The sequence below is a fragment of the Bombus fervidus genome, chromosome 4 (assembly GCF_041682495.2).
Source record: "Bombus fervidus isolate BK054 chromosome 4, iyBomFerv1, whole genome shotgun sequence".
NCBI lineage: Eukaryota > Metazoa > Arthropoda > Insecta > Hymenoptera > Apidae > Bombus > Bombus fervidus.
The window spans coordinates 6,046,232-6,074,099 of record NC_091520.1 but is presented as its reverse complement, the minus strand read 5'-3'; the positions used below and the strand labels follow the sequence as shown (position 1 = coordinate 6,074,099).

General features: G+C 33.4%; 2 protein-coding genes and 1 long non-coding RNA gene across 4 annotated transcripts in view; 2 read left to right on the top strand and 1 right to left on the bottom strand.

The window, feature by feature from the left end:
- The window catches only part of LOC139986871 (uncharacterized), a 166,718-nt gene extending 161,203 nt beyond the window's left edge, over nucleotides 1-5,515 (bottom strand). Inside the window, exon 1 of the long non-coding RNA XR_011799747.1 lies at nucleotides 5,484-5,515. This is a non-coding gene — a long non-coding RNA (uncharacterized lncRNA). The remainder of the gene's footprint in view (nucleotides 1-5,483) is intronic.
- Vacht (Vesicular acetylcholine transporter) overlaps nucleotides 1-9,555 on the top strand; it is a 118,949-nt gene extending 109,394 nt beyond the window's left edge. Inside the window, exon 3 of the transcript XR_011799727.1 lies at nucleotides 9,541-9,555. The gene's annotated coding sequence lies outside the window, so the exon portion shown is untranslated. The remainder of the gene's footprint in view (nucleotides 1-9,540) is intronic.
- The window catches only part of Chat (Choline acetyltransferase), a 183,944-nt gene that overhangs the window by 95,606 nt on the left and 60,470 nt on the right, over nucleotides 1-27,868 (top strand). The gene's annotated exons all lie outside the window — the stretch shown is intronic.

The window sequence follows — 27,868 nt, the reverse complement described above, 5'->3', positions numbered from 1 at the left end:
AGAGACCGTAACGCAAATAATATTTGCCTGAATCATTTTGTCTAATTTTAAATTTTATACCATCTTGTACATTTATAGCTGAATATATACGATAAATGAGAACTTATGCATACTCCATTAATAAATAGGAAAATTGAAATCTTGAATACAGTTTAGAAAATGAATATAGGTATTGATCATGAATGATCACGAACCAAATAGATTGGAACTTTTATAGAATGATGAATAGGAGACCTACATGTTCGGTAGGATTAATATACATGGTGTCTTAGAAAACATAATACAAGCGGCCGAATAATGATTCTACGTGCAAAAATGGGTCGAAAAAGAAGAATAACATTTTTTTATTTAAGGCTCCTTTTTCGAGAAAAATGAGATTGAAGATCGGTCGGGTGACCGTGTACCAATTGTAAGTTTCAAAGTATCCGACTTCTCTTTCCCCTCGTGTTGATATTTATGTGACATGGACAATGTCACGATTTGTTTCCTATCATTACTGTTATCTGCCTTTCACAGTGTCCACATTTAAAATGATTTTATGAATAAGGATAAGAGTATTACTTTTTAAAAATCATTCTATTAACATAACAAGTGTTCAAAATATCGCGTTGCTGCATGCATAGCTCTGCTCGTCTAATAAAATTATCATCAGTACGAGCTGAAAGAAAAATGGGATACCTCGAAACTTAGAATTAGCACACGGATACCTGACGGATCTTCAAATTCATTTTTCTCGAAAACATAGCTTCAAAGAAAAAAGTGTCATTCTTTTTCTTCAACTTATTTTTACACATAGAATCACCATCCAGCCGCTTGTAACATGATTTTAAAGACATTTTGTATAATATTTATGTGGGAATAAAATATGCTTAAAGTCACTATAAGAATAAATTAACAATATTTTTAAAACTTTAACACATTATACATGTATACAACGCTTTTAAACGAATGATTCGCGAAGAATATAATGTAGATATATAATGTAGAATATAATTAAGATGTAGATATTTTGTAGTAGGATAAGTGGTGATTATATTTTATTAAAATAATCAGCGATATAGCGATTTAAATGCATACATGAGCCTTGAAACTATAGATAAATAATATTGAAAAATATTGTTGGAATACAAAACAAGCTCTTTTAAACGAAAGTCATTTAAAACAGAACGGATGGGAGTAACCCCAAAAATTTGACATATAATATTTTAACAACTGTATTCGTATTGGAGCTAAAATATTACCAAGCAGCAATTTCTCTCCACGATAATAAATTTTAATATTGCAAACACCGAAAAAATTAAACCATCTTTATCATGCAACGATAATAAATCTTATTTACGTGAAAAAAGTATCTATTTTAAAATTTTTGAAGGATAACTTAATACCACAATTTCAAAAATTTTATCATGAGCACATTTAAACTATTTTTGCAGGATAAATATATTTCTTTTTTATCACCGATCGTTGCACATAGCGTTTACGTGACATTTAGTGGGGGTTGCTTTTCATAGATGCAAAAGTAAATATCGATCTACCATTCTCAAAAATCTTCAAACGACGCGACGCAAAGCTTACATGACTGTCTCGTTGAATATTCAGAGTATAAAAGATTTGTTTCAATCCACACCGTCTCTCGAGGATACCCAACTTTTCCGACGTACATCCGCTATATCGGTTATTTCGATAACTATAAATGTTTTCAGTTACGTTCAAGTAATTTCGTCACGTTCATGCGAATGAAAATATATCGACTCAAGCGGATTTGAATTTATTTTAAAGGAAATATTAATTGAATGATGGAATTCAGATAAATGTAAGGGGACCTACAAACAATACTTTCAATATAAAGCTGTATATATATAGATACTTAAAATTGTCAATTTAATTTATGATTAATTTTAAGTAAATTATGATAATTGTGCTATATTTTGCAAAGTAACAAACGAAAATTACTAAATGATAGATATACGTTTGAATATAATAGAAAATTTTTAGTTCCATTTTAAATTATTGGACATTTGGATTTTTATTAGATTAGATCATTTATTTTCCAAATTAAAATTTCATTAATAAATCATTCATAATAATGAAAGATAAATACACTATTGTAATTATCAAAGATTTCAGGATAATTATATTTTTCCTATCTAATTTATCAAACTACAAAGAAACGCGACAAATATACGTACTTACGTATTACGTAGCTACCGAAGTAGAGTAATTCTCGTTCACTTCAAAACAAATGATCCGTAAATCGTTTTTCTCACGTTGTTCATGTTGCAAATTCTGAAATGCCTGAAACATCATTACGTTTTTATCACATCAACCTGATTATCCTTAATGCAAAATGAATTGAACGAGCAAAATAGCATTTACAGACAGTTCTTTGTAGGAAATTCCGATGAACATCGATGATAAATTAACCGTTGCGTTTGCCTTACGGTAACGATTGTCATTTGTTATTCAGCTAAACATCGTGTCATGGAACAGAGTCATACGGAGAACATTAATGCCACGAACATGGTAATGTTAAAATGAAATAAACGTTAGAAATTGCTATTTCAAACTGCCTTTAGTAGATAATTTGTTATCAATATTTATGTATTAGGTCGTCCGAAAAGTTTCTTTCCTTTTATAAGGAAATAATGGATGCACAACATTTTCCGTTTTATATTATTTTATCAAATTACGTATGATCCGTTTTCTTTTATCAAAATAAAGATCATAACGTTCGACAGATTAGATTTCATGTTTGCATAAAGATGCGTTGTTGTAAAAGACGTGTTTGTAAAAGAAGGACACTTTTCGGACAACCTAATATATATACAGGTTGTCTCTAAAATCGAGGCACAATCAGCCGGGTAGTGATTATACATGAAAAAATAAATCGAAAAAAAAAAAGGAATAATATTTTTCCGCTTAAGACTTCATTTTCGAAAAAGATAACGTGTATTAGTTGCAAGTTTCAAGGTATAAAATTTGTGTTTCTGTTTATGTTTGTATTACTAAATTCAAAGTGTACTCCAAGGATAATAGCGTTAAAGAATTGAATGTAAATATCGTTTTGGCCCTCAAAGGTTTAGAAAATACGCGTAATTCAGTATGAAAGTTATAATAATTTAGCTCAAAGGATGTACAGCTTTATATGCAGCAACATGGTCAACATGTCGGACGCTTGTTACGTTAATCAAAGGATTCTTAAAAAAGGATTCTTAGCTTATCTACGAAATTACACAGATTAAATAACAACAATAAACTATACAGATTGAACAAAAGAAAATAACAGGAAGCACATCGTGGGAATAGCCATGCTTAATAACACAACACAAACAGAAAACAAGCAACGGCAGGAGTTTCATAGCTCGAAACTCCCAATTAATACATCGTTTCGTGTCGAATATTCACTTTTTTCAAAAATAAAACTTTAAATGAAAAAATGTTATTCTCTTTTTCCAGCTTATCTTTTTACGAATCGCCATTTGGACTGTTGTATTACTATTTTCAGGACACCCTGTATGAACCAAATGATCTCAAAATCAGTCGCCACGATTTTTCACGCACGTCCGATAGTCGGACAATAAAATGTTTCGGACAAAAGTTAATCAGCTTTTAATCAACTACAAATTGTAAAATTTCAAAAAAAGCTTTAGCTCGCTAAAAAGTCAACGTCGCCACTATTTTTTTAAAAGGAACAACGCATGTTTTAATTCTCTGCAAAAACGTATCAAGGTACTTGAATCGAAACATGATTAGTTTAAAAGATGTTTTAACTTCAATGTTGTAAAACTTGTCATATAAAAAACAAGGAAAACATAAAAACAAAAAAGTGCTACGCTATCCTTCCTTGTCTTTCACAGGATTAATTTTACAACATTAAAGCTAAAATATTTTTTAAACTAATTACTTTTTGAACCAGGTGCGTTAATACCTTTTTGCGGAAAATTAAAAATGCATCGGATGGTGTAAAAGAAAAATGTGTTGTTCCATTAAAAAAATGGAGCTGACTTTAATTTCTCGTTGTAATATGATCTTTTTTAAGTTCTTAACATTGCAAATTTGTAGTCGATCAAAAGTTGATTAACTTTTGCCCGAAATATTCTGTTTGTTCTACTATTGTTGATCTAACCTGAAAAATCGTGGTGATTGATCTTTAAACCACCCTGTATATACAGATATAGATATTATATATAAGTTAGCCGAAGTTAAAAAATGCATAATATTAAACACATGGTATCTATTTATTTTGAAATGTCAAATTTGACAGAAGTTGTTATATTTAAAAAAAAAGACCGTAATGACCATTTAAAAATCTTTGTAAGTATAATAATAATTCGCGCACTCTAATTAATATCATCTTATTCTGACGAATCTTATAGATTCTCTTCGGGTTTAAAAGCTATTCCTTTGAAAGATCCTTTAAAACTTTTTATTAATTATTCATTCTGAGACGGTTGAAAGGTCAAATGCTCCGAGTTTAAGTGATATCGACTGAAGATATCTATATATATAATCGGGAATTATGATAGTCGACCTACTTGTTCCTTGAAAACGTCGATTTCGCGTTCTCGGTAATAATTCCTCATTAGGAACAAATATCGAGTATTCTGTCTGTTGGATTTCTTGCTCGAATAGTTAGCATAAAAATTTTTTTAGCATTCGTAATATTTAACTTCATAGAAAGTATTTTTTAGTTGACAAATTTAAGTGACGCAGCGAATAAATTTGAAGTTTGGAATTGTAATTACAGTTTCTGTGCTTATTATACAATTAAAGACGTAGAAGGTTTTCTTGGTTTCTTAATTAATACTTTAATTGCCATGTTGGTTATATACGACCGGCCACGGTTTCTCCTCTGACGCCACGGTGGTCATTGGTAACCGGAGAGCTTGAACTTCTTACAATTGTAAAAATTTAATGAAAATTGACTGTTAGGACATTTTGAATATAACCGATAAATAGAAGATATTTTGAAATAAAAAGTGCCCCATTGAACAATTAAACATTTTTATTAGAACATCAATAAAAAAAAAGAGAACAAATCTTGCATCTAACAGTGCACTGTGTTTGCATCCATACCTTTGAGGGGTACTCTACGAATATTATTATAAACACACCTTAGAAAATAATCGTAAATGCTGCTTTATAATCATATAATTGAAGTTAGAAGTGTGAACATACCTTACTATTATATATAGAATGAGCAACTACTATTTACTAATATCTTCTACACGTTTCAACAATATATTTTGCACGTTTTGCTTACGACGAAATAACGAATGCGAATGGTTTGTTGAAATAAACGTAGCCTTATTATAATATGTCGCTATCAACTGTTATCAAAGCGCCACGATGGTCATCCGTGACCACCAATAAGATAAACGGTCCATTAGGGAAGAATGTTGTCTAACATTATCAATTTATTATTATTTTGTCATTATATGCTTTGAATAATAAAAATATTCTCGTGGCGTCCTGAGCGAAACATGTGATTTCGGCGTGGCAGTCAAAGTATTAATGGTAATTAATTTCAAATTCTGACACTGTATACGTATATTTTGCAAGCTATCGCAATATAACTATTATTATATACTATGTCCATTTAATATTTATACACGCAATTACATCTATATGTAACAAACATACGAAAAAATGTTTCAGACGAAACATGTATAGTATCAAAGGGGACATAATCTAGCGTAATTCAATTTTTTATAGATGGCTAAGTAAAGTCATATGAAAATGGCATACGTTTTTTAAAATACAGTCATATAGCTTGAAATAGAATAATGGATCTGTCTCGACGTTTCCTACAAAAAGGTATTGACACATTGTTGACCGACAATTTTACTGAGAATTTATCTCATGTCACCGGTTACTATTTCGTAATTGGATGTGGAAATAAAACAATATAAATAAATTTTAATAAATTTGATTAATTATTCAATTTTTAATATTTCTTTTTCGTATGATAAACGGTGTAACAATCGCCTACGTGTAATGGTACACAACAATTTTTGCAAATATATCTTGTTTCGCTGCGTTTTCTTTTTCAACAGCATACTCTACACGCTCTAGTCGGATTTGTTTTTCTGTCAGTGACTATTTTTTCTAAGACGTGGTCTCTTAGTTGTTCGGAAAGCCTGAAAGGTGCATCATTATAATAAGGAGCTGTTTTAGAAATACGAGAAGTGTCAGGTGCAATGCTGCATTCTTTGGAATCCACAGTTAGTCATTCTCTAACTACTTCCAGTACAAATTTTTTGTATATTGTTTTATTTTCTGGCAGTTTATCAGAAAAAATGCTAATTTTTTCGACCATTTTAAAGTTAAACGACGCTGATGCAAAAAAAAGCGCATCATGAGATAACTCGTGACCGACCAACGATGTGTCAACCTATTTATGACGATGTTTTAACTTCAATTTGTCAAATTTAACGTATGAGAGATAAGGAAAGGCGGGAGGCGATATGTTACGTTTACGTTGTTTCGCTTTCCATACTCAAATTTAATAAATGAAAGTTAAAATATCTTCTAAACTAATAATTTTTCGACATAAATAGATTAATATATTTTTGTGGTAATGCCGGATCGATTATTGTATTTAAATTCGTTTATGATTCACTTCCATATGACCTCTACTTGGCCACCTATGATAATACCAATTTCATCAGATTATGTCCGCTTTGATACCATATAATTTTTTTCTGAAACATTTATTTCTATTTCTCAAACTTACAGAAATAATCGTCTGTATACACTTAACACGAACATACAGTGTACTTGTATTTTTACCGCGTTCTAAAAGTTTAGCCCGATAGAATTACGATATTTGCGTTGTAAAACATCAAAATTAATTAATTTAATTAATTTTATTAAAACCGTACGTACCTTCCAAAACCAGAAACGTGTCATTAAATATTTGCGTAAGAGCATAAGAAAATGAAAGAAATCAGGGTAGGGAATGCCGAATAGTCGATGACGATAGAGAAAGGGCGGCGATGAAGAGTCAAGAGGGTAGTCGGTAGGTAGATTCTTTCTCCGTGTAAGTGGCACAACAGCATTTTCGTTTCAACCCACGTTGCCTCCGGAGAATTTACTTCTCCTGGCATAGGCATCAACCTACACGAAATATCCTGCGCGTTCTCCGTGACTTCTGCGATCTCCCCATCTCGTGGCCACGGTCCCACGGGAATCCCGGTTCGATGCATGCCCCGGCATAAGCCTCTGCGCGTCCCCATGGCCATCCGGTTCCCGTAGCACATAAATAAATAAATAAATGGATTTACGAGGGCTCGAGCACCAGCTCATCCCGTGACTCGTGACGGTTCGCTGCAACGAAAAAGGGAACCGAGGACCTTCTGCGCTTCAAATTATGCCGGAACAATGGCAATATTACGCCGAAAGTAAAACGGCAGGCGTGAAATGCAAAGGGGTTGAAAAAGGTAGAAGATGAAGGTACTGTTACGTCGCGAATACTTAGCGGTTCTCGACTTTCAAAGTGCACTGTATAATGATGCATGAGTATAGATTAGAATTTACGAAAATAAAACCAATTTGAACGTACGGAATGCCACTATGGGGGACAGCAGCAATGAGTCACATAAATAAACTAGAGTCGCTACAATAAAAAGTACTATGAACAATAGTCAACGCCCCATAGTATGTCAGAAACGAGGATATACGCAAAGACCTAGAAATACAAATGGTCAAAGAAGTTATTGTCAGATACGCAAAGAAATACAAGGAAAGAATGGCAACACATCCAAACCAGTTGGCTGCTGAAACGAGCAAAACCCATATAAAAAAAAAGACTAAAAAGAAAACACCCCACTGACCTCGCTAACGAAATAAAATAGACAAACTCGAAGATGGTATCCTACTGGGAGTAGCCATTCACATGTTATTTAGCAATAAAGTTAGAAAAATTTACCAAATGTCCAGCTGGACAAATTGTAAAGCACAAATTAATATATAAAAAGAAAAAGAAATTAGAATTTTCATGTGTTATCTCTTCGAAGCTTTGAATAACTATCTGCAGTACTGTGAATAATTGTAGAGTCGAACACATTTGCGACATTATTTCTTCAGTATTCCACGAAACCATGCCTGTAAATTAAACGTTAGGATATTAAGAAATGTTACATGGCGAATTATTGTTTTTCCTGACTGAAGTAAAGAACACAAAGGCAATTTTACGAGACAGTGCTTCTATTCATACAGCCACCACTATGAAAATGTGGTTTCAAGATTTTGGAATAGAATTATTGTCGTGATTAACACTCAGTCCTAACTTGAACTCGATTAAAGACCTGTGGGGAATTTTAGCGAGAAAAGTTTACGATCCGGAGCAACCATTTATAAAAGATATGGTTGAACTTAAAAGAATAACAAAATTTGCGTGGGATATTCAAAACGGAACTTTAAACAACTTAGCGAATAGTGTACCGAATAGATTCATGGAACTAATCAAAAATAATAAAGAAAGATCCACTGAATATTGAATGAAAAGGTAACAAAATTGACATGGACTTTATATTTCTTCACAACCAAAAAACAATTTTTCTTTATCGTACCTTCAATTTTGTCTTACATTACAATATGAAATTATATGAACGATCTCGTTAATTTTTGTTTTAATATTACGAAAAACCTAAAAGTAGAATCGAGTTTATAATTATTCATGACGCTGTAAGTGTCTGGAGTTTCCAACTCGCATCTTCCATTCCACGAGGATAGGATGGGCCAAGTTCCTTATGAGACAAGTGGCTGAGCGTTGCGTAACGAACAATTAGTTAACTTCTCAAACATCGTCACCGCCCAGGAGAACGCCGATCTCAGGACGTAGGTGCGAAGTACAGGTCATCTGAATTAGCCAAAGTCGCGTAAATGCGACGATGCACCGCTCGCGTGCGTAGGTTCGATACTCCGAGGGTTTACGATACGCCAACTGTTACTGAAGTGCCAGGCGAAACTCCGACTATTTCGTTAATTTTATACAATTTAAAGTTCTCCCGACTATAAACGAAATTACGTGGTATATAGCAATTATACGTATTAAACTCCAAAATAGGAAAATAGGGAAGTCACGTCAGTATCGTAAATCTTGTAAAAGTAATTGCTGATGCCTTAACAGGTGCATAGCGGCGCCTTTCGCCTTCGTATCACATTGATTGCGAGACTCCCGCTTATTATAATTTGTATTAAATAGCTTGAATAAATTGTAGATAGGCTATTTCATAAGAACGTAGAATATACTCGAGAATAAACTTCAAACGACATAAGGGAAATCGTATAAGATGATTTATAAAGACGGACGTTTATTTGTCGTGGTTCGCAAAAATATTCCAACACTTATATTTCTTATTATTGATTATAGGTAATAAATTAAGAAATATAATTATAAATGAAATTAGAAATGTAAGTAGAAAATAATCCTTTGTTGTAATAATTATTGCTTTATTGAATTTATATTTGAGGAAACCACGTCTGTATTTTGGATTAAATTTTTGTAAACTAACCGTAAGTAATACAAAATAAAAGAAAACAATATTGGCGTCCACTTGTACTAAACAAATCTATCTATGTATACAGATAATTTATTTTCAATATGTTCAACAATTTTTGCTATCTCATACCATGCACACATGCATTCATTTCTCATGATAATTGTATAAAAACAAGCAATCGTTGAGAACCAAACGAAATTTTCATTGTTTAATTTCTCCAAAACGAAGATGTCAGACCTCGTAGTTCACGCAGCCAAAAATACTTATATATATGTTGGATCATCTTTGGAAAACGGGGCGTGTGATGAGTTTTGCTGCGAGTTGTCCATAGTTGTCTTATACCAGATGATGTTTGTTTATGGGAATGTATTACAAAAGTTAACAAGTGATATCGATGATTGAGTGCTCGAGATGCCTATGACGATGAATTTAGGTTCGATAACGAATACACGGTCAACGGGATGACGATTGCGATTAGGAACTCGTGTTCACTGGGCTAGTCGAACTTATCGGATTGCACCTCAGTCCAAGTGGAACTGCCCTTATATACTCCTCTCCGTGTCGTATGATTCCTATGTTTCTTATACATTAGGAAGTATGAGATACGGAGCATTTCGTTTTCGTAGTTTCAGGTCATTTTCCAATAACAAGTAATCCACTAAAAAATCCCACAAATTTAGGCCTCGAAATAATTATACTTTTCTAAGGGCTGTTAAATTTCTTTATATTTTTCCGAAAGATCATAATCTTACGGGTAAGATTCTACAATAACTTTTTTTAATATTTGTTTAGTACAAAATTGTGTAACTTTAAATAAATTCCCATTTTCTCATAACTTTCCATCAAATTTTTATTTCTATCGCGAAAAGATTTAAACATTTGGTTAAAGTATTACTTGTATAGGAAATTGGGGACTATAAGGAGTACTTCAGAATTTGTTCGGATCTTTCTAAAGCGTAAAATTGCAAGAAATCAGGTCAGACTAAAAGACACACAATGCTGCTCACGTTAGCGAAACTTCATATTTCCGGCGAAGAGTTAAATTAACGTTACGATAATGCAAAGTTCAATACGTGGAAAAGTGATGCAATTACCTTCGAATGTTGTAGCGTGTCTTACAAATAAAATCAAGGATTTCGCATTATCTTTTAACGTTTGTCTTCATTTTGTATGTATATTTTGTATTGAAAATATTGAACTTAATCGTAGTATTTATAATGAGCGAGAAAAATTATTCGTGTTATAGTAAATATACTGTTATGGTTTATAAAATACTTGAAATACCTATCGAAATATAGTTAAAGGAAGGTTTTATACAGTGCCATTGTCATATGTCAAAATTTCCTTTAAAGTCAGTAATATACTTAAAACATCAGTAAGACGATATTCAGACACAGGTAGTTGCACAAATTAAATCGAAAAGTCAGTACAAAAGATTGGAATTTATAATTTTTATCTTCACGAAAAGATGTGCATTGTTATAACTATATGTATAAGATAACTTATGGATATCCTTTGCACGAATTTTCTCAAGATACTGAGTAAATTTCCCGAGCGTGCGAAAATCATTTTTATAGGAAAGTAAATTTTCAAGGTACAATATATAGATATATGTAGGTCTATCGGGCTTAAAACTTCCACACTTTCCTATATAGATCTACGGGGCTTAAAACTTTCATACTGTTACGATACCCGTACGAGTACCGTACGAGAAGTTATTCCATCATATCCTACAGTACTGAAGATAAAATTTCGTAACCTTTTCTCATCTCATTTAAAGTATAGTCTTACTCGCGCAATATCATTATCAATACAATCTAATATTTCGAGCAGAACTCCTTTATACGATTATCTATTATCACATTATGTTATATCGACTTACATAAAAATTATTATTATCTAAATTCTAAAAATCAGCTTTAAATCGATACAATTCGCAGCTTTATAAATTACAATAATACATAATATATATAATTAATTAATTAAAAAATTTGTGAATGTATAATATATATTCTACTGGAATTTATCCTGACATTATTATTAATTACAATTAATTTATAGACTAACAAGTTTTTTTAAATTTCAGTATATAGAAGGATTACATAAAACTAGGATGTGGAGTAAATTTTGTATTTTGATATCACTTGCTCCTCATTCGTAAAACATTCTTCGTATTGCTTACTATTTTGTGTTATTACTATACTTATTACTATATTTTATTATACTATTGTTGCTACACTTATTATGAATATATCTTACTATGCTGATGTTACTATACTTATTATTGCTATATTTTACTACTCTATTATTACTATTCTTATTATTACTCTATTTTACTATAGTATTGTTACTATAGTTATTATATTATTATTACACTATATTTATATACATTTTATAGCACTTTATACCATTTAATAGGTTTATCATTCAGGGCACACTATTCACCGAACAGTAAACTAGAAGTGAATGCTGTGTAGTGAAAACGTGTCTCAAACTTTTGTGATCACGTATGGATGAGTCATAAATACATGAGCGTATTGCAAAAAAGACTTTTCTATAAACTATGATTGATGATCGACAACACGCTTCGTAACAAAAGACAAAATGTTCCTTTCGAAAGTTATTTGTCACTACAGAGGGATTGAACGAACTTACAAAACTTAATTGCCACGTTTTATGGTTATGTAGAAATTAGTTTCGGAGAAAAACACAGTGGTGTGAGATGAAAGGCGTCCATTGAGTAACAATCTTAAAGAATACAGTGTATAGTGTGACAATGTTACGCAACATGTACAATTGAAGACTTCTTGTAGACAACACTGTAAATGCCAAACATCATATTTTTTAGCAGAAAGAGAAAAAGCTTCTCTGACGTATAAAATAATCTAATGCATTAGGAAATTTTCTATTTTTTGCACTAATATATTCATTAGACAAAGAATAGTTTTTGTAGAAAAGTCTATATGTGTCTTCTGGTTGTACCGAACATTGAATGTCCCACTCATTTAAATTTGCAGGCAATATAAATACCAATCCTATTTGTTCCTAGATGACTGGTACAAAAACAAAAAATATATTTCTTCAAGATGTTCTTTTTATTTTTATTATAACAATGCTTTATAATGTGCGAGTGAGAATAGTTATAAAATTTATGATATTTAGTGTCCATGTGTTGGAGCATATCTATCGCTTAACTTACATTGTCTTATACAAAGATAATGTTGGACGTACCGGTATCATGATCCTCAAACAATATCAGTAATTATTTAGAAATGGAAATTCCTCATAAATGCTATACCACAACACACTGGCATGTAAGGCACTACATGATAAAAAAACAGTTTTTAATTTTTCATTTACAGCGTTGTCTACAAGAAATCCTCAATTTATGTAATGATTTTGTTATTCAACAGGTCAGATACACATGTAGGTAATTTCTTTAATAAAAGATAAATCGATTGCGCAACTTTCCTAATTCACACTTTTCTGAACACAAATTCATATTTCTTATGTAAAATAATAACTTTCGTTAACAACAATCTACACACCCTATAACTTTCACTTAATGTCACACAATATGCATCGCGATTAACATGTAGCTACATACACGTGCATTTTTGTAATTTTGCCATATAACGAATCCGTGATGAACCTCGAAACGATACCTACGATAACGAGAGAAAAGAGAATCACGTTGCCTGAGACCGTCTAGCGTGAGATAGAAGCACGTAACGTACATGTATGCATTAATAGGGGGTTTGATGGATTAGGAAAAAAGAGGCAAAGGCACGTTGTAATTAATAGTAGCTCATACTGATTGCGAAGGTTTCGCAAAGTCTTTCGGATAGATCGGTGTACGCTACTGTGTAATTTACCAACAGGTCAGATCGCCTACCGACCAAGCGTCGTGTATTCGTATTTTGATTTTTGACACGTACTGTTGCGAGAAAACGCGAGGCAATGAAGAAATAAACGGTTAACGTTTAAACGTGTTGACAGATAACGAGAAAATTACTTAATTAAATACAAAATGTCAAACACCAAACAAATAGAAGAGACGAATTAAATGTTAGGGATTAAATAAAGATTAATTATAGTGCAGTTCTACTATGGTAGAAATTTTGTATGTATATACGTATTATACAAAACATTTTAAAATCCGCATTGTACATGCAGATACGATTAACATGATTGTTTTCTCGTAGTTTGCATACAATCTGAAAATATATATGTGGGATAAAAGTTGCAAATTACTAGACTGCGGATTTTTATGCATTTATAGGAAATTTGAAAATGCAAAATTGCATAAAATGTGCATAATGTGGGGAAATATATAAAATATCCAAAGTATAGTACTTTCTATAAAACTTAGAAAGTAACACAATTTTCTACCAACATTCTACTTTTTTAACTGTGATATGTACTATAATATATTTAACTATAACTATAATAACTAATTCGCAGTATATCTATTGCAAACGTCCAGAAAATTAACGTAAGGTGTAGACAATGATTTTAAACGTGTAATTGGTGATAAAAATGGTCTTGTTAAATATTCTGACTTATCAATATATGTAATGGATAAAATAAAAATTCACCGCTTATACATATACAAGGTGGTCTAAAGATCATCAATTGCCGTGATTTTTCAGGCACTTGTAATAATTGGACGAAAATATGTTTCGAACAAAAGTTAATCAAGTTAAACTGTCGGTCGACTACAAATTGCAATGTTAAGAATTTAGAAAAAGGTTTACTTCGATGGGAAGTTAAGATCAGCTCTACTCTTTTTAATAGAACAATACCTTTTTTTTATGATTTTGTTGTTTACTTTTTTGTAAATTGTTTTTTACTTCTTTGTAAAAATGTATGAAGATACTTGGATCGAGAAATGATTAATTTAAAAGATATTTTAGTTCCGATGTAGTGTAAAACTTATCGTATGAAAGACAGGGAAAGATAGCCGTAGTACTTTATTGTTTTTACGTTCTCCTTGTCTTTTGTACGTTAAACTTAACGACATTGAAGTTAAAATATCTTTCAAACTAATCATATTTCGAATAGTGTATAAAAAATGTATCGTTCCATTTCAAAAATAGAGGTAACCTTGACTTTTCATCGAAGAAAAACTCTTTTTTAAATCCTTAATATTGCAGTTTGTAAATGACTGAAAACTGATAAACTTTTATTCGAACCATCTCTTTCTCCGACTATCGCAAGTACCTGAAAAATCGTGACGACTGTTACGTTAAACACCCTTTACAGATACCTTGTAATTTCCATACATATTTTCAAATTTGTTTGCAACTTTAGAATATATTATAGTATAACAACATTTTTATTTAATCCACTAAATATTCCAAAGATCGTTCCATTTCGGATACATTATATTCGAATTATTGTACGAATTGTAAACATTTTTACCAACTTGTCGCTAATCAAAAAGCATTGTGTTAAACTAATAGCTTAGAAATGTTAGGATTTCACCTTTGCAGAAGGCATCCTCGTTTCAAACGTTTCACGAGTATTAAAACAGGAATCTTATGCTGCCTATCGTGAAATTTCGCCATACTACAACGTTGTGCAACAGCTTTAGAAGGAACGCGGCCGATGCGTTGCTCCATTAATCGACGTCCAGGGGAAAACGAAGACGCGAGCTGAATGAGACTCACCCACGCGCGTCATCGCAACCTGAAAATATTTTTAGCGCTGATAAATCTACCCAAAGAATTTACTTCCCTCTCGTAACGGCTCGTCTTAGTCGCCTTACGGTAGCAGCGCGTGTTACATGATTAAATTGCGCCATGAAATGTTCGCGCGAAGCGCTCGCTATGATCAAATGATATATGAAAAATCTAATACGGAGTAGCTTTCGTTTGTACATCGGCTATTTCAACAGATAAATTCAGAACACGATGTAAGAAGCACGTGTTATATTAAGTAGATATATATATTTGCTCTGCCTTTACTTTGGCGGAAGATATCAACTAGACATCTGTGTACATTAGATAAATTAAATTACGCGCGGTATTCAAGGGAAATCGGTAACACTCGATAGAATCGTGTGACTGCGAAGCTTGTGCAAATGGATTGTAATATGGGCAGCAAATAAATTTCGGTTTCGCTTTCTCTGTCGTATTATTTCACTTATACCAGTATCTAAAGATATTTTTTTTTATTATTTAATTTATACTTTACAATTTGTCCAGCTGGACATTTGGTAAATTTAGTATTTAAAGAAAAACGTGATAAGTAGAGTAAATGACACGAATTTCGTCTCCTGATCAATCTTTATCAATAGGTGTACCAGCCTGTAAGCTGCAATTGGAATTTGAAATAGGAATGCCGCTAGTTAAGCGACGAAAGAACAAAGGAATTCGTCGTTTCCATAATCTTGTGTGACATTCTGCTTTTTCGCGAGTAGTGCAATACTTTATTTCTTAATATTCGAAGTGGTATTTTAACTTCTAACGTACGTAATTCTAGCATTTATTTTCGATGACGCATAGTGTGTTGCTTCTACTTTCGTATTCCGAAATGACGTCATTTATCGACAGCTGGCAATTATATTAGAAAATAGCTTTGTGGCTAATTTCGTCCCCCTACGTAGATACGCGGAGACGAAATTAGGAACGCGTTTTTCGCAAAGAAATTCGGAATAAAACCATCGAATGAAAGCAAAGATCAAAATGTGGCCTGTTTTATACGATGTAAGGACAGAATAGTGGGTTAGATACACCGCGTTCTTCGGATGTTACTCTATACTGTGCACATCTATATCACAAAATTACAAAATTTGTATATGATTTTTGTACAGATGCGCGATTTGTTTTATATAATTTTATAATGAAACATATTTCGAGCGTATAAAAGACGAATAATACTAAGAAAACCAAACATTTTCTCACTAAAAGTGCAGGGACGAAATTAGTAACACTTTTTTGAACAACTGAAAAACACATCCTTTCACAAATATACTTTTTTACTTCGTTCGTATAAACTTTTATAAAACATCGATTATAGATCTTCGTTACTAAGCTTCAAAATTAGTTATACAAATTTTTTCAGATTAAAAATTGATTCAGTTTTAGACAAAATTTGGACACCTTATCCTACGTTTTTGTTAGGTATCTCATTTGCATGTCACTCATTGTCAGCGATCCAGCAAACGGATTTTGTCATCAAAATCAGAACCATTTATTCTTACACGATAAACTGTGCGCTTGTCCACTATCCACCCACAATGTCCATACATCGCCTTATGCAAACACTGAAATTAATATTCGAATCGATTCCAATTCGTGTCACGAGACATGATATTCCTCTGTGTATACATGGCATACGAAGCTCTTCAATTTTTCACCTCGCCGAACATTCTCCGCGGAAACGGCAGCAGAAAAGCTCGTCGTTCTGCATCTTGATCGGAAGTGAATAATGCAGCCAGTTAGACGCGACCATCGATCAGACCAAGTCGAGTAGGCGTTGTCGCGAGAAAAGGAGAAGAAGGAAGATCGAACGAATGGCAATTCGTAACGCGTTCGCTTCTGTTGAGAAAATTGCTTTCGCGACATTTCGCAAGGGTCGTTGAGTCGTTCACCCCAGCCCTTCGAGGCGAGAAACGAAAATGTATTTCCGGATGTGTATACCGGTAAATAGAAGACTCTACCCATCGATAACTATTTCTCGTTTTCCCCCTATGGACGATTATCCAAGCGGCCTATGCCTTTCTCTGCGACAATTTTTATGTTCGCTACATGTCCGAGAAAAACTTGGATCAAACTGCACAGAAAAGAAAAAGACGTTTATATGAAAAGGTCTGTCTCGGTATCGTTTTTGACGAATTTCATGTACGTTAAAACTCCGTTTATATGACGTAAATGCATTTATTGATCCTATTGATCCTACCAATTCTATTGATCAGTTTCTATACTTGCACCTAAATAATCGTGCAGCGAATGATAAATGTTCGAGATTCACTGCGATAGTTTGCTATACAAATGGCAAGATAATAGGTTGTCCGTAAAGTGTCTTTCTTTCACAAACGTGTTTTTTACAACAGTGCACCTTCATACAAACGTGAAACCAAGTCTGTGAAATGTCGCGGTGTTCATCTCAACAGAACAAATTGAATCGTACGTAATTCGACAAAATAATATAAAACAAAAAACGTTGTTCGTCTATTATTTCCTCATAAAACGAAAGAAACATTTCGGACAACGTAATACTATTGAGGTGCTTATAAGGTGTAGACTTATTTAATAAGGTAACAAGTGTATGAATTTATAATAGTCAGATCTATTAAAATAAGTACAAGTACAGAGATACTGTATGCTGGTTTTAATCATCGCTCGCTCAATGCTACTATACCAATCGATGAAAGAATAATAATCTCATAGAGAGCACGTTCATACGTTTATATCAGCGGACGTTACCACAAGAAACAGCAATAAAAACCTATCCAAAGTTCTTTTGCTTCTAGAGTTTGTAACCCAAAACATCGTTAGTGTTCTAAGGCACAATATTATGGATCTCTCAGTTTTGAATTTTCCGTTTCAACTTGAAACTTTTTCTACGGCCATGAACCGCTACACTATGACTCGATACTATAACTCGCTAACTCGAAAACCTCTACGAAACCGCAGTTTTGCTCATCCCCTTCCACTGCGCTGCGAAAATCTCTGAAAGTCGAAATAAAGTTTACTCTAACTCTAATTCACCTGTTCAGGTGCGTTATTTGAACTCTGTAAACCGAATTTAAAATTTCCAGACCTCTACAAGTCGAAGTGCCTCCGTAAGTCGAACTTCTATCCTCGCTGCCTCTGCAAGTCAAAGTGTACCCGTAGCTATGCCGCGTGTCACAAGATGTGAGAAACCAATCGTTCGATATCGTCTCTCTTCATTCAATCGTTAGAATTGCCTCTAATAACGTAAAACGACACAAGCCGTATTCCTACTTCTTTGCCCTTCGACCACGTGCATATCCATGCAAGCTAAATGCCTTTTATGAGTTCCAAGTGAAAGGTTAAAATACTTACATTCTCCGAAATGACGAACGAAACTTCGATATGTTTTTTTTTTTTTTATTATTATTATTTAATTTGTACTTTACAATTTATCCAATTGGACATTCGGTAAATTTTTCTAGCTAATTGCTAAATAACATGTGGATACCTACCCCCAGCGGGATCTTCGAGTTTGTCCATTTTATTTGTTTAGTGAGGTCAGTGGGGTGTTTTCTCTTTAGTCTTCTTTTTATGAGAGTCTTCGATATGTGGAATTTTCGTTTGTTGAGCCTCTTTTGCCCGGAAATTTCGATAAGTCGAAGCTCGAGGATTTTAGCTCTTTCCTCGAGTTAGTTTGAGTTATCAAGGTTCGACTGTAGCAGCGTAGACTATTAAATCGGAGCGCAGAAAACGGTCGCTAATTGGGCGATCTGAAATGGAGGAAATCGTAGAGAAGTGGAGAAAGCGCGAGGTCCGAGGGTCCGCACGGCCGGCTAATTCGTGCCCTTGTAATTCGAATTGAATTTACCGCCAGGAAAGGTATGAACGGACCAGGAACGAGGCAGAGGGCCGGGGTTGGAGCGGTTCGCGGATGAATAATGGAAGTTCCAATGAAATTTTCCAGTTCGCCGCGGGGCACCGTAATATTAGCAACTAAAGCCCCCACCGTGAGGAATGGCAAAGCGGCCCGGGGTTGTCCGCCCCATACTAGGATTTTAGAGAGGCGACCTTTTCTCGCCTCCGAGAACGCAACGGCCTATTGTCAGGCCGGCGAAAAACGGGGAGAGGAGCAACGAAATCCGAAGCAAAACGACGAAGAAAATAAGCGTGGAATTGCCACACTTGCCAAGGGGAGTTGATTAAGACAGCGGTAAACGAATCTGCTGGAATTTACGTTTCGCTTCATTATAACGTCTGCTCGATGTTATTTGATCGAACGTTGATTGTGCTGGTAAACGGGGAAGTAATTTATGACTATTATTCGCGCTTCAAACAATTGAATTGTATTTATATTTCTTCGAAATGAAATATTAAACGCGTTCATAAATAACGCTCGCTTTATACGTTTCTAAATGGATATGATGGATTCATTGAGAATAATTGAATTGGAACGGACGGCTTCTATGGTTGCTGTAGCCTTTCTTTGTTTTAGTTTATTTCGCATTGTCTCTTTGATCACGAGGTACAAAGCTAAAATATACGTGCTTTCAAATAAATGTGTAAATAAATACAGGGAACTACTCGATATTTTTTGTTACTTTTAATATCTTTCAAGTAATTTTATTTGATTCGAAGGTAAACGATGTGTACTTATACAATTTGAAATTTTAAGTGTGATTTATAGCAAGATTTTTAGTACAGGATATTCATACGAAAGAAGATTCTCTTTATTTTGCTTTAACACTAGAACTACCGATAGTTAACACGAAGCTATTTCTACCAAAACCAAGTCGAAATGACTGGTCTTTAAAAAATACGTAATAATGGAATATTTTTATATTTATTGATTTATTAATTTCTTATAGAAGAAATTCCATGTTATGTAGTACATTTTTGGTATTATTAATCCATCTGGAACCATAATCTCTAAACGAGAGTTGACACATTTATAAAATTGTAGAACCAGTCGTTTTGATTGGTGTGGTATTTCTAGTGTTAGCATCTAGCGATCTAGCGATCGATCCGAAATTTTCCTGATAACTGATATTATCATATCGAATAATACGCAGTAAAAATTTTAAAAACGTGTGGGAAGTTGTACGAAACGAGGAAACTGGTTAATTAGGGTTCGATAAACAGATTGCAGGACTGCCTTTTACACTTTGACAAGTACCAGTCATTTTGAGTCGTATTGGTTTAAATAGCCCTGGCACGAAATTATTTTGAGTTTGAATACATAAAAAACAAAATAAAATTCATTATATTATTCTTTTAGTTATCACTGCAAAACTCGTCACATCATTGCGGAAAAAAGTATAACACGAAGTAGGAATTTGAAAATAAAATTGTAAAACCAGTCAATTCGACTGGTGTGGTAGTTCTAGTGTTAAACTATCAGTGGATTTGCATATAGTGGTCCTGTATCGTTATTGTTGAAGTTGACTGATAGAGGAACGAGTGGATGAATTTGTAACAGAAAAATATATTGAAATAAGTATAGATATAAATATAAGTATAGTGTATGCTGATGCATTCTTACATTGTTACAATACAATAGGAAGAAGAATAGGCAGCACGTTGATATATTGGGTTGGCAACTAAGTGATTGCAGATTTTGTCATTAGGTGGTAATGACAAATACAATATTTGTAGCAAAGGACATTACCAAAACTTAACCTTGGTGTGTAGCTCTAGCTGAAGGTTACAAAAAGCGGCAATAGAAATCTACTTATAACTCTTTTGTTTCTAGATCTTGTAACGCAAAACAAAATTTATATTCAAGGGCACAATAATATGGACCTCTTTTTATTTTGAATTTTTTCCACTAAATTCTATTCTCTTCATAACAATGGTCTCCAGGTCACGGATATACAAAAGAAAAGGTGTAGAGTTTTTCTTGAAGTAATCACTTCAACAGTTATAATTATAAAACACAATATATTTAAACAATTTAATCCATCATATTTATAATATTTTTAAATAAATTTATGTAAATAGATTCGTTAAGTAAGATGGGTTTAATTAACAAAATGTAAACATACGTACAGTGTCTGCACAGCAATGATAAAATATAATAATAATATAATATATAATAAAATATAATAATCAAGATAACGATGAGTATGTTGTTAGTTTGCGATTAAAGTTGCAACATCTATAACCAGGGAAATAAGAAGGGAAGAAATAAAGAGGTATCTCGTGACCAGATGGACGCTTCCCTAAAAATATCGTAGACACGTGCAAATGGCTATGTGTCTCTGGCTCAGTCTCAGAGGGATGTAGTTGTAGGCCCTTGTACATACCGCAGGGAAAAGTAGCTCGCCTTCTCACTTCCATCGACGAGATCAGGAAAGGAGTGAGGCAGGGGAAAGAGGCAATAAAGTTTCATGGCTCGTCCAGTAACGTTCCTCAAACTCAGGGAAATCCCCTTTCCAAACACTTCAACTGACATGGCTTATTTCTCCGATAAGCTTTTAAAAAACGATCGTTCCGTATATCGTCTTATCTAAGTCTAAGTAATCAAATTGACATACGGTACATTTGTTTGCTTAAATCTTCCGAGAAACTGAACAGGAGAAAGATGTGATATTTGAGATATCTTCATTAGCAAAATAGCTAAAAGTGTCGTTGACTGTCCGGATATCACGCAGCTGTTCTTCCTCGATGTATCATCAAGAAGCTTAAGATGTCATACATAGCAATATGGTCAGTCACGTAAACTTTTGCCATGATCTTCGACCAATCTATAGCATTTTTAAGACTTTCTCTCGAGCGTTTTCTATGACAATGTTATGTTGTAACTTGTTTTTATACTTTTATACCGTGCCTCTATCTCGTTACGTCTATTCTCATTCCTTTTCATTTTTTTCTGTACACATGCATCTTCTGCTCTTTTTTTGTTCTTGTGTTTCATCTTTTCTCTTTTCGTTCTTCTGTTGCTTATGTTGATCTGCTATGTAACATTTTTCCAAGAAACATTTGCTTCTTCGAGAGCCTCTGAATCGAACCTAGCCAAGGACACGCCATTCAAAAATAGAAAAACTTGAAAATTTTTCGACGAGAAAACATGAAAACTTTCCTCCAAAGCCGTGCAGAAGTGCTTGATCCCATAACGACGAGCCGACGCTTTACGCCTTACGCCTTACGCGATCAAGAGAGAGAGAGAGAGAGAGAGAGAGAGAGAGAGAGAGAGAGAGAGAGAAATAGAAGCGTAATATTTTTCCAGAAAGAGGGGTGGTACATCGGTGGCAAAGCTGGCGTTGGGAATCACCTCCAAGTAGGTAACTTTTCTTATGAATCCCCGCGGACACTGTGCGCCACGGGGAAAAGAACGAGGAGAATAAGGGTGACGATCCAAGTTTTCCCTCTTCTCACGGGTTCAGCCGACTTCTTTTCAGTTGTTTCTGTTTTTCTCCGGTGAAAAAACGCATGGGAAAGCCGTACGCAGTCGTATAGGTACATACTTAGGGTTCCAGGTTCGTAACTTCTTAACTTATGAAAAGGATTGTGCAATCGAAATAGCATTTATTAAGTGTCTTCGTAATGAAAGTGAAATACCAGTGGTGGCTCATAGTATACAAGACTCAAATAACATTGGCCAGTAAACGCTCGATAATTGCAGGGAAGGAAACTCTATTTAATTGCATGGTTGTCATCCCCACCACAGGCAGAAGGTTCCCTTCAACGCACGGAGAAATTCGACAGCCCGCCGTGGCCGAGTAGCATAACACGATCCAATGTTGGATATTGCTGAGACAATGTATCTAGGTACTAACACAAAAGCGAAATTCTTTTATTTTTGACGTTTTTTACATTGAAGTTTTACCAACGTATTCGCGAGATCTTGTCGACCCAAACGTGACTGAACACGATATAATTTGAATTATATTTTCTTATCGATATGTATCTAATTATCGTTTATCAAGTAAACAAATATGTCGTTTTAACCATAAAAATGTAACAAGTATGTTGGTAAAAGTTTCATTCGTCGCAAGTCAAAAACAAGCAAGTTTAATTTTTTAGTTAAAGTCTCAATCTGTCGTGGGCCTTTAACGTTTGCCGAACGCTTCGACTTTTAGTCCCTTCTTCTCTTTCACTCGCGTTGCCCCTTTCTACGTTCGGCACGTCTAAGATCTCCGTTTTCACAAATAGAACCGTTCCTACCTTCGCATAATTGCGAAACCTGTGTTCCGATTTTTCTCCAATTATCGATGGTTCCCTCTTTTATATACGATCTTGCCCTGCTGTACAATTTCATATGAATTTCTCCTATCTTCGTGATATATACTACAATACGTACTTCGGATTGTGAAGCCATTTTTTCACCACGTTTTAACGTTCGTAGATACCTTCGAACGGAAGAACGGCTGCTTGCTACGATGTTAGATTACGTCGAGGCGAGAAGCGATAAAGTCAAAGGCTCGAGTAAATCGATACCCTTGTAGAAACGGGAGCAGATTCCTCTTTCTGCTCGGGCTTCTCCTTTTTTAGCCATTTTCAGGATCTTTTTCGAGGCGAGGTAAAAAGAAGCGTAGGAACAAGACCGCCGCCTTTGTCAGGCGAGATGCGCCCTTCTTAGCTTGGATTTACTACTACTTCATTAGATAGATTATTCGAAGACCTCGGAATATCCGCAGTGGCACGTTTTCTTGATGACATAACACTCTTTTTTGAACAGATTGAACGAACGCTTGTGGAGTTTGTATTAGTTGTCGAGTTGTTTTAAACTGACATTAATAGATTGTTATATTATAAGGTAAATTCCCAGTGATACAATTTTATATGGTCGTTAAAAGTCTATAATTTAGTATTTATTATGTATCGTTATAATTAGATATTATTATTCCTATCTCTCTGTCGTATATGCCATATAGCTTTATCTATATAGCGCCCTGAATAATTATAAACTCAGCCCTATTTTGTTACGTTTTCATACAAAATATTTAGTGGAATTTCCTTTATTTTTGATTACTTCTATTATTTTGTTAGCTAATAGCGTTTGAGCCTATAATTATTCGCAGCGCTGTATATTATATGTATATCGCTTACTCATACGAATAATTCACATTATCAGAATATGGAAATATTCTATAATTTGTAAGAAAAATAACTGACAATGAGATACCATGGCACAGAAAATAATGTAAAAGTTGTGTAGATATTCGTAAAGTAATATCAGTAAATATACAAAGAATCGCAGGAAATATTTTTACAAAATGTCTTAACTTATTAACTATTCAAAATTTAGAAACAAATATTTCCCAATTTTTACACGAGTCATCGAACGCAGACGTTTAATATCGTACGGAAAATATCGATAACATCGTTGTTTATCAAGCTTATACGTACAAACGTAACATTCAGCCTTGTTTTATAATATTTTTGCAAATATACGATATGAAAGCTCTTTTTACAGCATCGCTCGCCTTTGTATTTAATGCATTACCGTTGAATGAACATCCGAACGGAATTATGGCGGACTTCTCTTTGGCCATATTTTGCCTTTGATCTCGAGCGAATCGTATTTTCGCCGCGACTGCGACTCCGAGAGCCTCTTTTGCGGCATGATCTGAGAAGCAAACAGTGCTGTTCGAAGGGTGAGCGAAAGGCTGAACGCGAACACATTCCATAAACCTATAATAATAGAGATCTAACGAATTTTGGAAATCATTTCTTGAGAAAATTATTAAACAGCGCTTATAAAAAACACTGCATGTGGGAAAATTTGAAAATTTTGATTTCTTATTGGAAAATGTTCTACGTAGCATTGAGAATACTGTAGTGTAGAATTTAAAAGCAATTTCCCTTTCCAAGTAGTTATTAATAATGCCAGAAAATGGTATCACAACGCCGCCTCTTCAGAAAGAAATATAAGTATTAATAAACATTAGATAACTGAAGACTTGTGGTAGACGACGCTGTAAGTGCAAAATGTTTTTTGTAAATAATTATACATAATTATATATAACTATATTGTATATAATTATATTTTTGTAAATAATTATATATATACAGTATATATATAATATTAATATTAATATATCATACATACATTTGTAAATAATTACTAATAGTGTTAAAAGTGATACCACCAGTTTCCAACATTGTTTCTGTATAAAACAATATAAGTTAAGCGATAAATATGCTCGAACACATGGATACTAAATATCACCAATTTTATAACAATTCTCACTCGAAATATTATAAAATATATTTTTACAATAAAAATAAAAATGACGCCTTGAAAAGATATATTTCCTATTTTTATATGTCATCTAAGAACAGACAAGATTGGTACTTACAATATTTGCGAATTTATATAAATGGCACATTCACTTTTCCTTCCAATTAAGAGACACGTATTTCCTATAATAATAATTCTTCTTATGATGAATATATTAGCGCACAAAACAGAAAATTTTGTGATGCATTTGGATTATTTTGTATACTTAAAACCTTATAATAGTCAAAACATATGAAATTTTGAAAATAATTTTAAGTCGGAGAAGCTTTTTCTCTCTGGTAAAAAGTTTGATGTTTGACACGTACAGTGTTACCTACACAAAATCTTCAATTGTTCCTTGGGTTTTATCTATGCCATCTGCCTAAATAAATCATCGAGTTTTCTTTGCAACTAAGAAGCACATACAGACTATATTCCTACAGATACACTTTTTCATAAATTTGGGCTATATTAATGTACAAGTTTTCTTTTCCTCCTGAAAAACTTATTTCTTGGCACTTAACGATATCTTCTATAAGCTCCCATCTTCTTGCACCATGTCTTCAATTTAATTTTTTAAACGACGTTAGATTAATAGATCTTTTCGTGCCTTACAGTTCGTACACATCATCTGAAATTCTTGAAAGATTTCCGTTTGATTGATTGATTAATTCTGTGCTGTATTGCGGTATAATTTAATATCGACAAGATGTTCGTAAGGTAGAAAAATCCCATGAATTGCAGCGTACAAACTTACCAGGTCATTACAAACGAAGATTGATCGCAACATGCCATAATTTATTCAATATGTCAAGCCACAATACGCGCATAACAACCTTTTTTGTAGCCTATACGATTTTATGTGCCGATTTACATCATTCTAACGATGCCTTGTGCAAACATTGTATAAATATTAATGCAGTTTATTCGAGCGCGCGTTTTCCCTGTGTGCGTAAGTCACAAGATTTTTATCGTTAGATTATAGAAAACGAAGGTTAATTGTAATGTTGTATTTAGTATATAATTTTGATTGATGTATTTTATAGAGTTTATACGATTCATGTTATTGATGGTGTTCATGACGCAAAATATGCTATATAACACACTTCATAATTAATATACTATAGAAATTAGAGTGGAATATTCTACAATTAAATAATTGCTTCTAAAGTCTTGTTAAAAGTCAATTAATTACAACAAAATGATACCAATTAGGTTAATTATGGATTATGATGTGGGTAATGATAAGAATTAAAGATACATTTTTAATGACATCATTAACAACTATATATACTTCTCATTGTCGTTTCTTAAACATTCTATTTAACAAACAAACAGTTAAAAGATATTTCAAAACAACGCTAACTTCTTGTGTTTGTGAAGAGCCGAATTTACACTGTTTCATACGCGGATAAATGTATTCACCAACTATTTCTTTGTTCATCCGCGTATGAAACAAGGATGAAAGCAGTGTTCATCCGCCGTATTCCTCCAAAGTCAAATAGTGTACATTTAGCCAAAACGATCATAGAAGAAGTACAGGAAATTTGTCAAAATATTAACCATTTTCCAATTTTTCTATAAATTCAAATAATTATACGATGATCGTCCAAAAAGTACTATCCGTTTACGTATATAAATTTATGTATAGTACGTAAAATTACGTATATAAAACGATGTACTTGTGGAATGTCACCTAGCTTCGTTCATACGTCCACATAAATCATAACAAATTTTCTGTTTAAATCTTTATAAATATTCTCGTCGTATTTCACGTTTAAAACGACAATGCGTATTGAAAATTTCATTGCAAACGATAGATGCACCAAACAAGCCAGATTACTATATTTTTGCAAAATTTCACGAGCTTTTGGCTCGGTAACGCTTTACAAAAAACGATGATTCAAGTGTATGACGAGGGTACAAAGGGAAAAACTCGTACAACGTTACTATGTGTTCACATAAAGCTGATGGTTGTATTGAGGAGTAACTTAGTATATATACTAAAGTTACAAATTGATACATTTGTACTTGTTGAATTATTGCAAAAAGAGTTTGAATACGACGGGTAATTGTATTGAAAAATAACTTAGTATATACATTAGTTATAAATAAAGGAAACCTTTTAACGCTTTGACTGCAACGTTGGTCATATATGACCGGCCACGGTTTCTCCTCTGACGCCACGGTGGTCATTGGTAACCGGAGAGCTTGAACTTCTTACAATTGTAAAAATTTAATGAAAATTGACTGTTAGGACATTTTGAATATAACCGATAAATAGAAGATACTTTGAAATAAAAAGTGCCCCATTGAACAATTAAACATTTTTATTAGAACATCAATAAAAAAAAAGAGAACAAATCTTGCATCTAACAGTGCACTGTGTTTGCATCCATACCTTTGAGGGGTACTCTACGAATATTATTATAAACACACCTTAGAAAATAATCGTAAATGCTGCTTTATAATCATAT